Source organism: Ascidiella aspersa, chromosome 3, assembly GCF_963924565.1.
Source record: "Ascidiella aspersa chromosome 3, kaAscAspe10.2, whole genome shotgun sequence".
In the NCBI taxonomy this organism is placed as follows: domain Eukaryota; kingdom Metazoa; phylum Chordata; class Ascidiacea; order Phlebobranchia; family Ascidiidae; genus Ascidiella; species Ascidiella aspersa.
This window is the reverse complement of record NC_139449.1, coordinates 32,796,380-32,811,394: the sequence shown is the minus strand read 5'-3', so window position 1 is coordinate 32,811,394 and position 15,015 is coordinate 32,796,380.

The following is a 15,015-nucleotide window of genomic DNA, read 5'->3' as shown; positions in this document are numbered from 1 at the left end:
GCTGTAAGCTGGCCATTGCCCTTTCAATTTTTTTTTAATTAGTGTTGTGTGCCTAAGGGGACGTGTAAGGCGGTATTCCCGCTATTTTGGAGAGCGTGAACTAAATAACCCTAAATTTTGTGCATTTTTGGAGTGCTTGGAGTTTATGGGCGTTTTGCTTTTTACGTGTTCCAAAGACTATGTTTTAAATCCTCGGCCATGGTTTATTTATTTTGCCAAAATTATCGTTTCTCGCATTTATGTAATTGGCATGCATCGCATGCCGTCGTTCAACTGCTCGTCAGCCGCTATGGTTTATACAAATAGTGTTTAAAATAGCCTTTCTGGGCTTGGTGTTAATAAGGCAAACTAACAACTACGTTACGAATGACACAAATTTAGTTTTATATCATTGTCATTGCTGAAGAATACCAGATGATTTTCTTCATTTTATACAGTTCTTAAACCCGGTTTCACAGAACTACCCATAAATGGCTATAAAAATGCACTTTGCCGTTTTGTCTACATTTGATATTGACGAAAGACAACCAATTGATAACGAGTTTCCTCTACCAAATATGCATCTGCCCGAAAAGCTTTTTAGAAAGGTTGTGTGTATAGTATAGTGTATAAGTTACAAATTCTGTAAGATCAACACTTTGCTACTTTGTTTCCCTCAATCGCCCATCAACGCTTACTGTATAATTTCTTTGAAGGGCAATTTTCCAACTCTCATCTACCGTCCTTATGTATAAACGGGCACTATGTGGTACATCGACATGTAACCTTTGATTTCATGCATCCGCCATTCCTCAATTATGTTATTGTGTCGCCTCAACAATGTTTTCCAATCTGGCAATATATTATTGCTCAGTAATGCAACACGTCTGATGTGTGAGCTGTTCTGCCGTTTTTCTATCAGATAGTTTGTTAATTTCATGATAGAAATCCCAAGTTAAGGCAGGGGTTCTTAAATTGGGGTCCATGGATCCCTTGGGGGTCCGTGAACTAGTTTTAGGGGGTCCATGAAGGTCTAATTGAAATATTAGTGTTTATTTAAGAAGTAATCAATATATTAAAGAAATCAAATTAATTAAAAATAAAACGGTTTTGCACTGAATGTATTTAGACTCCATTTCACTTTCACCATTTTGGACCAAAATCAGCAAATTTATAAAGTCTATTTGTACTGTGACGTCAATTTATGACGTCATTTTTTAATTTTTTTTTCCTTCATTGGTCCACGCGAGATGAAAGAAAATTTTAGGGGTCCGCGGTAAAAAAAATTTAAGAACCCCTGAGTTAAGGGAAGGTATACAATACATGCTAGATTGCTAGTCTTTAATTTTATAATAAATTTTGTTACACTGAATTGACTTTATTCAAAATCAAATACATCATCATATTTGTAATAAAGCCAACTTTATTGGACGGTCAAAAGATATTTCCATCGCGTCTTTACCACAAAGCTGATGAAATTCATTGAGTAAATACAGAAATTTTTCACTTGTCACAGCGAGCCGTAACATTTGCGTTGACCGAATTGCAAAAGAAAGCATAACATATTATTTGACGTGCTATCTAGGGCTCTCCTAAAACAGAGTAAAGAATTTTAAATTAAGTTTTGTAAATATGCTTTGCACCAGGTTCCAAGATTGGTACTCGTCCGAAAATATTGTGGTAGTGAATATCAACCTAACTTAGCATTTTATTACCGGAAGTAGTAAAACAAAAAAAAACTACTTGATTATGCTAAAGCTAACTGGTTTCTAATAGTATGGCAAAATACTGCAGTATGTTAAGCATGGCCTTTGCGAGTCTCGAACTTATCTATTTTGTTAATTTAACGTATTGGATCGGACAGCGGTACTTTTTGCACAAAAAATATTGGATTTTGCAATAGTTATGATTCCGGTATGGTAAGTAGAAGCATCGGATATCGTCACAAAGAACTAAACAAGTCGGCAAGCGAATAAAAGCGACAAAAGCGAGAGCGAAAATGCAATAAAAGATGATCCAGAAATCGCCGTTCCCTTTCCAGTTGTGGTCGTCGTCTCCACGTTACCCAAGGTGCTCACTGTCGTGTCTTCCGTCGAGGTCATGACGTCATCCGGCGACGTCTCTGCTGACGGGGTGACTTCGGGTGACGTCACTTCTGACGTGTTGTATTCCGGTGACGTCACTTCTGACGTGTTGTATTCCGGTGACGTCACTTCTGACGTGTTGTATTCCGGTGACGTCATCGCGGTCGTGCTGTCAACTGGCGGTGTCATTTCTACGTAGACACCGGTGCTGTCCCAATAGTCGCAGACCTCTCGAAGGTGGTCGGAGTCCATTTCAGGTCCTGGGTGGTCAAACTTGATGTTGGTCCACGGATCGGCGGCCAAACTGTCAACCATGCGATGCACCAGGTTTGGGCCGTTTTCCTGGCAAGGAACAAATATTACTTACTGGTACTGAATTCACTAATTCCCACAAGGTTCAAATCAATGTAGTAAACTGGTTCGACACACATTCGAAAAATTCAAATAGCTTCTTCACCAAAAATCTATATTCTATCTTTGTCTTTACTTCGTAGGCTACTAGGTTACGCCTATACAAGCATTACATATATAACTGTCCATTAGACTTGTCGTATTAAGTTTCTTTGCCTTACAAATTAGTTTAGACGCTTTCGTTAAAATAACTGCAGAAGAGCAATTTTAATAAATTTGAGATGCAAGCTACGAAATTCACTTTTAGTTTATCTCGTTTTAACAACTGCTGGTTCGATTTTTTTTATATTTATTCATTCCTATTTTTTAGGTTTAACTTTTAACGTTAACCTAGGGCGCATAAGCTAACTCGAGTGATGCACTACTCATCCCGTATTAAAGTATTACCCTTGCCAATGCTTGCGGCATATCTGTGTAAACCGGCCATTCGGGGAAGTCCCCCAGGGTTGTGACGTAGGCTTCTGACGGGTTCCCACTAGCGGCGAAGTTGACGTAATAGTAGCTCAGCTGGTCGGCAACTGACACGTCGCCCTCGGTTGCCGTGTAACTTGAATGTGAAAAAACAATGACGTTAATGGTATTTATGGATCGTACTAATTATACCCAACTTTTCATTATTTAACAAGCCGGGCGCGTTAGCTAAGTGGTTAGCGCCACTGTCCAGCAATCCTTAGATCCGGGGCTCAACTCCAGATTTTTTTCTGAAATAACGATATTTTGTTTAATACGTGTTAAAAGTACTTGAAGCATACATATAACCAATGTGGATTCTGTGATCAAGCTCTTGAGTCGTACTGGCCAACGACAACGAAACCCGTTATAAATAGTATACCGAAAGCCTTCGGAAAGGCTTAACACAATCAGCCAGGCTAATCGGGTTTATAATGCAAGCCAGGCCAGGCTATAAAAACAACTAGTTTGCGACGAGGATCGAACCCACGACCTCGGGCTATTACCAGGACCGTCACGCTACCTACTGAGCTACACAGGCTCAGAGGGGAGAACTATATTCCTGATCATCAGGCTGATTGATTTCGGTGACTTTCTTAAGGCGTCTTGTGTAGGCCTATGTTTAAAAGTGATTTGTAGTTTTCACGTATGTTGTTTCAGTTTAACTTTAGATTATATTTTCGACAAATTCTGATTCATGCCGAAATTATGTTGACTTCAGTGACCATAAGAATATTTCCTCTTTTTTTGCACTGACTTTAAAAATTAAAATTAAATGAGTCGGATGCCCGAAGAACCCTGAAATTACTAAAAAAATCCATGTTTGAACTTACTTTTCGGCGTCGAACGTCCTGAAGAGATACATGTTGTCGGTCGAGTGTCCGGCAACATTACACAGGCCCACGTCCGAATCCTCACAAGTCTCGCCGTCCGGACCTTTGTCGAACGAGTAGAAGTAAATCTGCTTTCCAGCTGTGTGGGAAGCGAACCTATGAATATGGATTGTTATAAGTCTGCTGAATATAGGAATGTTTCGGTGCAAATGCTTAGTAGAATTAGTAGTAACACTAAGTTTTGTGTATGTCAGTTGTGCCGTTAGAATCTTAGGCATTTATGGTAGAAAATAAATAGAAAAATATCCAATATTTCGTATAGTTTTGAAATGGATCTTCCCAACTACTGTTACAATATTGCATTTATAAAAACGTGTCTTTTAGCTATGTTGCGTGATAAATGCTTAATGTCTTCTGTGTACCAGTTTGCTTTCGTAATTGCACTTATTTTGCGAAAGTTTGGATATTGCTGCTATATAATAAACCCTTTCCTTTTTTAAATTGCCTCGTTATTCTCGTACGTGGTCCTTAAAAAACCCCAAAATATACGAAATTCATTTTAGTTTGGGTTGTAGGGCTTTTTTGAAAACTGTGGAGCCTAGTTCAAGTTTGTGATCCAAATTTTCCTTAAACAAATCAAAATGCAGTATCAATTTTTAGCGTCGCTACTTCTAACGAAGTAACAAGAATTTCAAAAAATCTCTCACCAGTAAATTATATTGGTTTGCAAAAAAAGAATTGCAGAAATTTCAATTCCTACTGACTCCTACCTCGCCATCGCCCTACTGGGACAGTTGAAGAAGCTGTCCGACACGGCATGAGTTAAGGCGTCGATATAGTCCTTTGTGAGTCCTGATCCCGTAACGTGTTCCTTGTACAATTCGACCACGTCGTCGACAACTTCGGGCCCGAAGGCGAATTCCACAAGACCCTGGAATTTAAAGTGATGTGTCGGAGTTTGTTTTACTGCAATTTACGCGTATTATTCAGAAATCGCCACGCTTTTCTTTTTTACCTCAATTTTTTCTGACTATCTTATTCACACCATTTCTTCTTTCGAAAACGTTAATCCCATTTTTTTACCCTATATTTTGGCCATTAGACCTTATTTTTGCCCATTTAAAAACAAAAAAACAAGCAATTATGTTATTTTTGTAGCACAAAGATTGGAGGTTTTAGTTAGACGTAATAATAATACCAAATCATATATAGTAGTAGGCCTATATAGGTAGCATTTTGACTATAGGTTGAAAATATAGAGAGATATTCCAAACATCCAAAATGATAGCTGTTAGGTCTATAATAGGCTTTGACATTCCTGCGATGCTCATTTTGAGAACGGCCTCGCAAGCCAAGTAGTTAAACCATACCGTGAAAAGGCGCTCCGAAACGCGTATGGGAAGAAATTCAGGCATGTAGATCTCTGATTTAACGGTGCCCATGATCACTTGCTTGTCGTTGTGCCAACCACCATCTTTGAAGACCAGCATCGGGTCTTTGGTAAACTCCTCCCCATCCAGGATGACCCTCATCGGTTCTGCGATCCCTGCCACGTCATTGGTGGCGAGGTAGTAAACTGCGAGTTTGTAGGAAGCTCTTACAAGCTTCTGGGGCTCCACCTTCCTGCAAAATTGGAGAAGTTTTAATTGAAAGTTAACTTGATTTGTGTTGGGCGTTTGGCTGACTATGGTATACTTTAGGCATATTGCTTTGAGGAAAAGAAAGCTTTGAGGGTATATTGCCTTGAGGTATATAGGGATATTTCCTGCAAAATTGGAGAAACTTTAATTGAAAGTTCTCTTAAATTGTGGTGGGCGTTTCTGTTTTTTTGTACTAACTACAAGGATATTGTATTGAGGAAAGTCGCTGAATTTTTTTTTTGGGCGCGTTTAGTTCAGAGGTCACTAAATTACAGCCCGCGGGCCTGATGCGGCACGCAAAGTTAATTCTACCGACCCGCTGCATATTTTTTTAATGAAGATAAAGCACAGTTAAAATGTAGTCTGGTGCAATTCCAAACTATTTTTGATAAAATTTTGAACTTATATCCGGCGCACGATCGTCAGACCTTTCAATGATCCAACCCTTTATAAATAAAAATAAAAATTAGTGACCCCTGAATAAGACTATAAACAGAAGTTTCAATTATGCTGTAAGAATGTAACTATCTCTATCAGATAAGTATTTTATTGGTGAGACGATCAAGCTTTTGGAAACGACCGACGTAGTTCATGTGGTGTTTCACCTTGTTTCGAGTAATACGCCTTGAAACTTGGCTTGATATATTTGTTCCGAGCACAACAATTTAGCATATTTTGTTAATATAGGCGAATATGTAATTAGTTAAATAACTTGACTTTTGGGCTGTATATGTTTGAATCAATGACTTCAACACATTTTTCCTAGTTTAAAAGCCAAACCGTAACACATAATAGTACGCTTTATGTTCAAGTAGCTATTATGAGATGTTTTAATAATAAATGTTTTTAAATATAATATTAAAAACATTAGTCGTTTTAGGTTTAAATTGCGGCTAATGTTGGCTAAACAGTAAAACGCAGTCTACAATACCTGAGACATGCAACGCCGCCATCCGTGCAGTTCGTCACGTTCATGAAGAGCCTGGTGATATGCTGAGACTCCTCCAGCGACTGGTACTTAAACAGGGCAGGAATGCTCATCAGGATAGCGTTGTTAAACAGAGGCTTGCTCTCGGCCGAGATAAGATGGAACATGACAGACTGGGCGCCGGCGCTTTGGCCTGAAACAGTTACCTAAAATAAAAACATAAACAGTTTTACATTTATAAGTTGCTTGTACGATTTTTGTGCGATTTTACGAACGTTTTAGTGTTATCATAGGGTCTTTGGTAAATAAGAAATCTTGCACTTTTCTATTCAGGTTCAAAAAAACATTTCTTTACACTTTTCCAGTTAGGTTAAAAAGCGAATCATTTGCACTTTTGGGGTTTCTTCAGGTCCTGGTTTAAAAGCAAGTATTCTATACTTGTCCTTTTTGCTAGAGTTTGTCTGATATTCGCTGAAATTGGACTGTTATAAATAACAGTCCAACTTGTGAGGCCATAAGAAGCTGTAAATATGACCTCCTTATTTTAGCAATTTTTTGCAATAGCACATAGAAAGGGAGATGCTGTCTATTTTTAGTAGGGCTGTGAACCGGGCTATTATAGTAGTAGTCAATTTTCCGTCTTGTAACCAAACAACAATGAGAATATAAAAGTTGCAAACTGAGAACCCAACTGGAAACACCTTGGCTCACACGAAACAACAAAAAAACAACTTAACAACGATTTACAATTGAGGTTGCATATCGAAACCGAAACCTACACAAAAAGACAGCCTTTTCGTGTCACCTTTGTTTTATCTCCTCCGAATCTTCCTATGTTGTCCTGGACCCACTTTAGCACCAACTGCTGGTCTTTGAATCCCTGATTCCCCTTCACCAATTCACCAGTCTCCTCTTCGTAAGTAATAAAGCCCAAGGCACCTTAAAATAAAATCCGACAACTCTTAACAAAGTTTCATTTCATGTGCTTTACTCGGATAAAAGTCGAAATCATATTTTGGAGGTTTGGTGCTTTTCGTTTTTAAACAAGTTATACTGAGGAACTATGAGGTCCCATTTTTAAGAAATTTAACCCATTTGCTTTTTGCTATTGGCTTTGTAGGTAGGCCACAGCGTTGACAAAAAAGGAGGATTATGGTTTGGCGAAACTTTAGCTAAAATTTTGTGTGTTTCACAAGTCAATTTTGAAATATATTTTTACCGAATACAGCAGTTAAAAAGTTAGACATGCGCTTACCGAAACTATAGGTTTTTTATACTTCTTGATGCACGTTTTCGTCTTTAAATTGACCAACTACGTTTTTGTTATAACAGTTTTTCAATTTTTGACTGATGCTGATTTACAAAAACATTTTAGCGATTAACCACAGAATGCGTACCTAGTCTGTAGTTTGCCGTTACCACCACAGTGTTGGTAAGACTGCTTAAAATGCGTCCGTCGAGAACCGGATGGTTACCAGAGCCGGTCATAAAACCGCCCCCGTGGAAAAAAATTATAACCGGCAAATCTTGCTCGCTGGGTGGCGTCTCAGAGTCGGTAAGGTTCAAGTGCTTTGGAACGTGGACATTGAGAACAAGGCAGTCTTCTGTGTACTAAAAGACAAAAGTTGGTCAGCTGAATTCTAGGTATAATAATAGATGTGATTTCTGACAAAAAGTTAGTATTGTATAGGCCTAATGACTTAATTTATGTATAGGCCTAATGACTTAATTATAATTATGGGGTGTTTTCAAATGACTTGACTTGATTGACGTCTTTTGGACAAAATAATTATTTGGAATTGAGTCATTTAGAAAAACATTAATCTCAAGTGTAACATTTTAAATGTTTTCCGTAAAAGTTGTTTTTCCCTCTAATTTTAATTATAAAAACATTCTTGTTATTTTTTTTCATTTTTGATGTTTGCTACGCGTAGTATGTTGATATGGAATGAATTTACTAATTTAAAACAACTTTTGATGCCAATTACTTTACTTACTATGATTATGACTTGGACTATGACTTGACTTGGGTAGCCTAACTAATGACTTGGATTTGGGTATTTTTGCAAATTACAATTTGTCCCAACATGATCACACTAAACAAAGCGCTTAAGCGGAAGAACGACGCACACAAAATTAATTTTAAATTCAATTCTTTTTACACAATTTATAAGATTTCCAATGTATGCGCGGAACGCGTTCGGATTTCTAATTTATGCAAATATATTGCTAAATTTGATTTCATTACATTTAAAAAGTATTTTCCTTTTTCAGGAAAACGTTATATTGTGGTGTAACATTTCTAAAGTGTCTGTAGTGTAAGCTCTAAGCGTTATACCGCCAAAGAACATTAATATATACCTAGTGTGTATGTTGAAGTTGTTGAAAATGAATAACGAGTTATTCGAAACGTTTAAAATGATACCTCCTTCTGTATGGGCTTTGATATTCTTATTACGTCTTACTACAACCTCCAACTATTATTCTCTATATGGTGTATACTATGGTGTATAATATAGTAGCCTTATTGGTACGATCGGTCATATAATGCTCATTCGACCGAGCTGTCATCAGTGCTAAGTTAAAATTGCAGTCACGACGTTGAACCTACGTTGTCCAGTGGTGAAGAGAAGTCAATATGTTGGTAGCACTCGATTTGTTGTTTAATGGAAACGTCAAGTTCCTTACTTGATGAGCTGCTGTCCAAGGGTAATGGTCGCGTAAATCTAAAATTAGGTATTTTTACACTATATTATGTGCATATGTTATACTGCTTATAGTGTGTAGTTTGGATATAGCTTCGTAAAGGGAAATAGGTCAATAGGTTATTTGTTTTGGGTAAAAAACTACATTTTAAGCTAGGGCTGTGGAGTCTTACCTGGGTTCCGAATCCGACGTGCCGATGCGCATACCAAATTCAAAATTTATAGGTTTCAAACTGTTAGGTCTAAAATAGTATATGGAATATTTCCAACCACTCATTGTGTATTGATAACTTATTTGACCCCATATGATTATTGGTTGATGAATATCCACCTTATTTTAGTTGCCGTACGTAAATGGGTGAAATACAAGCTGTCGGAGCCGGACTCGGAATCCATTTAGCATAAGTCGGACTCGTAAATGGACTCGGGTTTAATTTTGCGACCAGATTCATACTCGTGTTGTTTTTAACCGACTCTGCATCCCTTTAAAACCAACCTCTTTTCGCCCACTGGTGGTTGAGCGTACGGAATGCTAAAGAAAGCGTGGGAATCCATCAAAGCAGCTCCGGTGAGTAAACCGCTGGTTGTTTGGACCTGAAAAATATTTCTAAGTTAAAATTAGAACTGAGCCTATAATATGTATATTATTTTACATAGTATATATACTTCGTTACTTCTTATACCCTCAGGGTCAACTGACTAGATGCTTCACTACTATGTTCGCATTTGTAGTGACAAATAAAGAGTTATTTGTCAGTTATCGTATTATGGAGCTACTGCAATGGAACCCTCTAATATAAAAAGTAAACTATAAACTTTATGCTCTTCTTTTTTGATTTGGAATCGAATTATGGGGCTTAGCGCAGTTGGTAAAAACGAGGTTCATTTGCATTTTGTGTGTACTTTTATGATTTGCGCAATAAAATGCGTGAATCACGATGCTGAAATACCATTGCTTTTTTAGCACCATACTTCCAGTAAAAATACAAAAAAAACAGTCGTAAATTTAATATTCCATAATCCAGACGTCGACTGACGTCACGCAAGTCGCCGATTTCTGGGAAAGCCATCGACAAGCAAGGCCGCTGAAGCAACAAAAGTCAGGCGTGATTTAATGGTTTACCCAAGTTGTGCTTTACCAGCAATAAAGCGACCGCAGTAGCCTCGTTATGACGTGACAAACACGCGATTATTTCGGCGTTTCAAAAATGCAAACAGTACACGCTTCGGTTTTATGTAACTGGACACGCTCTTATAAATGTTTGATCAAAATGCTATCGTTAAATTATTTTGATCTTTATTGCGTGGTCATCGTAAATGTTTGGTGACGGCAGATAACAACAAAGGCAAATAACTTAAGGAGATTGTTTTTCACTTTGTAGCTGTCGTTATTAGCTGATTTATGTAACTGTTTTTACGAATATATCATTTTAAACCTGTGATAAAAATAAAAAAAAAACAAAAAAAAGATATATTTTTTCTCAAAACGTTTTCTTAACTAATTTCTCCTATTTGCTCTATAGCAGTGGTTTTTAACCCTTTTATGATTGGTGGCTACAATAAACTCACAGCAATTTGTGCCCCTTGCTCACATTTCATAAAAATATACGCTACGCAGTTACACGAAAGGTTTCTAAAATCATATGAAAAACAACTCTTAAAAAAGTATGCTCATGTCCTCGAAGGAGTTCCATGGACCACGGATTAAAACACCTGCAGATACCAATATAGTAATTCCCTGTAAACTATATAGCACTCGACACATAAAAATAAAATAACCGACGACTATAGTAATATAAAACATGCTGCTGCTTCCAGGCAGGTATATATTTAGACCTACTGTATGATCTTTCGCCATTTCTTATATATTTATCCACTGTGGTGTATTTGGCAACACTGTTGAATAGCAGTGTTACATAACCCTTTTTCGGGGCTACCCAAAAACTCTAAGCGTAAATATTGCATTGGCGATCAAATTATCTTCACTGAACTTTTTTTCAAGCTTAAAGCGCACAAAGAAAAGATAAGACAGTGGCATTAATAAAGCAAATTTTATTAAAGATGGGTCGTTCCATTGTATTTCTACGGCAAATTTTTGTAAATTTTGTTGAATCTTGCCGAGAACTAATCTCAATAAATCTAACCATATAAAACTACTTTAGTCGGCGACCCAACCAAATCAAACGGCGATACAATTTTGGGTCGCGAACCATAGGTTGAGAAACAGAAAAACGCATAAGAGAGAAATCCCGCATAGGAGGTCGAAACGTCGGATAAATAAATAAGAAATTCACCCGATCCGTTAGAAATAAGTGCATTTCTAAGCAAAAAGGTCTACGACAATTAGGGCATTCAATGGCAGAAAAGTCTAGACTTTTAGACCTTGAGGTCCTGGCAATGCACTAATTTGGACCTTTAGGTAAACTCCCGGCGTAGATAAATTGAAAATATTCTTTGAACATTCACAAAAGATTACAAAAAGTGTGAGATGGCATTAATAAAACTTGACACACCCTAACCCAAACGCTAACCCGAACCCTAACCCAAATAATGTGCGTTAATGTAATATTATTTGAATGCTGGTGAAAAAGCCCAAACTCGGGTAGGCATAAGATATTTTTTCATCTACTCTATGGTACCATAGGATTGTTACGTCACAAATTTAGGTATTGGAGCCTAAAGCGTTTATGTAATTATTAATTCAATGCACATTGTTTGGGTTAGGTTGCTGGTTAGCGTTTGGGTTTGGGTAGGTCAAGTATTATTAAACTTAATCTTTTGAAGCACATTGTTAAGTCAAATCAGTGCATTGTCCGAGACCTCAAAGTCTAAAATTCGGACTTTTGATCCTTTGGATGCTCTAATTGTCGTAGACCTTTTTGCTTAGAAATGCACTAATTTCAAACGGATCGGGTGAGAAATTGCTGTTTCAATACCTTGGGTGCGACAGCATATGTGTCGTATTGCAGCTCTGCCTGCTGCGGCGTTGTGCGATGTGTATGGCGGTGATGATGGTGTTCGTGAGGTTTTCCTTCCAAGTGATGAAGCACCTTAAGGATCGCGTGTTCGAAACGACTCGCTTGCACCACAGAAGCGCTCAACACAAACACAAGTGCGATGACGATACACAGCTTCATTGCTTTTATTTGTACGATTGTCCCGAAAACTGAATGGAAAAAAAACCTGAATGCAAAACAGAAAAGTTAAAGGGTGAAAATGCCAACGACCGAGGAGGTGTTTCGCGAAATTATTAACCAAGGGTATTCATATAGGCTGATATTGAGTTGCAAAATATTTAAGGAAGTGCGTCGCCTTTAAATATATGCCAGATACTTTTCTTGTTTCGTATTCATTAAACGTTTAGCTAACAGGCGCATTAAATTTGACCTGTTTTTTTCACGCTATACGCTTAATACAGTCTAAAATAAGTACAAAACCGAAGAAACAGAAAGAAAAATCGTTTTGTTCTTGGTTTATCATTAAATTGTTTTTTGGCTATTAGGATTAAGGTAGATCCTTTTATTCAAAACAAATAATAGTAATATCCAAAACGAGCTAACTTATAAAATAATTTTGTACAATAATTATATTACATGAAATTCGTAATTAGAACCCTTTAAAATTCTTCGAAAAACGCTATCTTGTTCTAGGTAAGGTTAATATGTAAAAAAGCATTAATATTAAACTAAATTGGTGTCTATTGCATCCTAAAAGGTACACCTGTCATTTCTGTCTTTTCCAAAGAAACATTATATACTAGAAAACTGTTAAACGAGGTATGAACTCATAATTTAACTTTTAAACCCGGCATTGCGCTCGCGATTTATTCACAAACTGCTTGCAGAATAATATTATATACCTTGTTGAGATGCTAAAAATAAATCCGCTGCGGTATTGGCTGAACAAGGCATACGTTTCTGCCTAATCAAACCAAACAACAACGTGATTCAGGCGGCCACATGACAAAACGCAAACTCACTGTAATCTCTAAAAAAAAACGGATTCTTCCCTAAATTAAATATTAATCGCCACGCCGCTTCGTGTAATAGGTGCCAGTTAAAAACTGCTCTGAAGAAAAACTCGATTCCGGTTTTCGAGAATCGGTTGAAAATTAATAAGCGGGCAGAAAGTCGGTAAACAAACACGTGCTCTGCAAAATGACGGCGCCGAAAAAACTTGTACGCCGTCTGCGTAGTGTTAGTTTAAAGGTGAACTCTTCCTACTACGTATTAACCTTCAAGTATATAACTTTTGCTAAAATTGGAATAACTAACAAAGGTAAAAGCAAATTTGCAAGGCGTTTCTCAAGGTTACTGTGAAGGTTTTTTGTTTGTTGAAAGGCAACAATAGTTCAGCAAACCCGTAAATATCATGTAGCAACCATGCTGCATTTAATATAGAAGGTTAGTGAAAACCATAATCTTGTTAAGTTGCAATCAGGTCGTTGTTTCGCTGCATATTGGTCAGATTTCTGATTTTCAATTTGACATTTACTTAAACGTGAAAGTTTTTCAAAAAAGCTAACGGATTTACCTGGCCATGAGCAATATCTGACTGCATCCAGACCGGAGCAATTGAATCCCTCACAAAATGGTGTTTTAATACGATGCTTTTTATTTTTTTGGCACTCTAGTTAAGCTCAAATATTTCAATCTGGCCTAACTTAAGAAAGGGAAATCCTGATTGAAATGTTGAGAACTAAGTGATTGTCAAAATCACTAGATTGTCTTTGGTTAGACGATTTGTAAATAAAGACTAAATCTAGAAGAGTTATTTGTATGTTTGTGATCTATCGGACCTTTAGGCGAAGTGTACGACATTTCAAGATTAACCGTTTTCTAAAACAAAGTTTAAAATCTGCAATATGTTTTATTCTAGCTATAGGCACATTACTGTTAGAAGGTGAAATCAGTAATTTTTAGTAAAACGTCGCCGTCTGCAAGCACTCTTAAATTAAAATAGAAGCCATACATTTTGCAAACCTGTTAAACTGTATCACATAGCAGTGTATTACAAGCAAAACCAGCTGGTAATGGTTTTGCGATTCTGTGCAGTTTCCTATTAAAAACATTGTCAAGCTAAAAGCCAGCTACAAATGATGACGTCACCAGCTATTATCTTACTTTTCCTGACGTCATTAGTGACGACATCGTCTGGCCACAACCTGGGCGAAAGCATCGCTAATGCAATTATAGACAAAGCAGAGGAATTTGATAGCCAATATTCAGCACTCCAACTTAGCGCTCATCCGTTAAAAGGCGCTAGTCACGTGATGCTAACTGATGACGTAAGAGATTCGACCTTGAAAGACGACCAGCCGAAGGTGAACGACCCCTTGGCATTTTTCTAGCTTATGTTTGCCAGTTATGTTTGGCCTGACACCGCAATTGACGCATTGTTTACTTGTGGTTAATTGCATTTGCTGCAAATACTGCATGTTAACTTGCACGGGTTAATTACAGAGTGCAGAGGGTGACTTATTCAACTCTGCCAGCGCAAACAAGCTGAATCGAAATGGTTAACCTTTGTGTAGGCATAACAGCTTGCATTTTAATGCATGCTGTTAAAGCGACTTTTAAAACCACGTAGAAACATGCAGTACCAGTTTTGAAAATCCATATGCACCTGGTTTAGACTTTAATCTGCACTCGAAACCAATTTTGCTGTCATTTTTACAAGTTAATTTTTAGCAGACAAATTCATTCAACACCAATCACCATAGCTGTTTTTATGTTTTGTATATGAGTATGACTTTACTTTAGTTTAGCATGTCGCGTCGTCATGAAAACTAATTTTTTTAAACGTTAGATATACAAACGTACAAACATGCAGCATTCGTCAAACATTTTCGAAGATCAAATTTTGCCTGATTGGTGTTACCGCGACACTTTCAATACTGGAAAATACTTGAGTAAAAAAACAATGTGTTAAGCAAGTTTCACCTCAAGATTAAAAAAATCAGAGAACTCTTTCATAAACAAAATT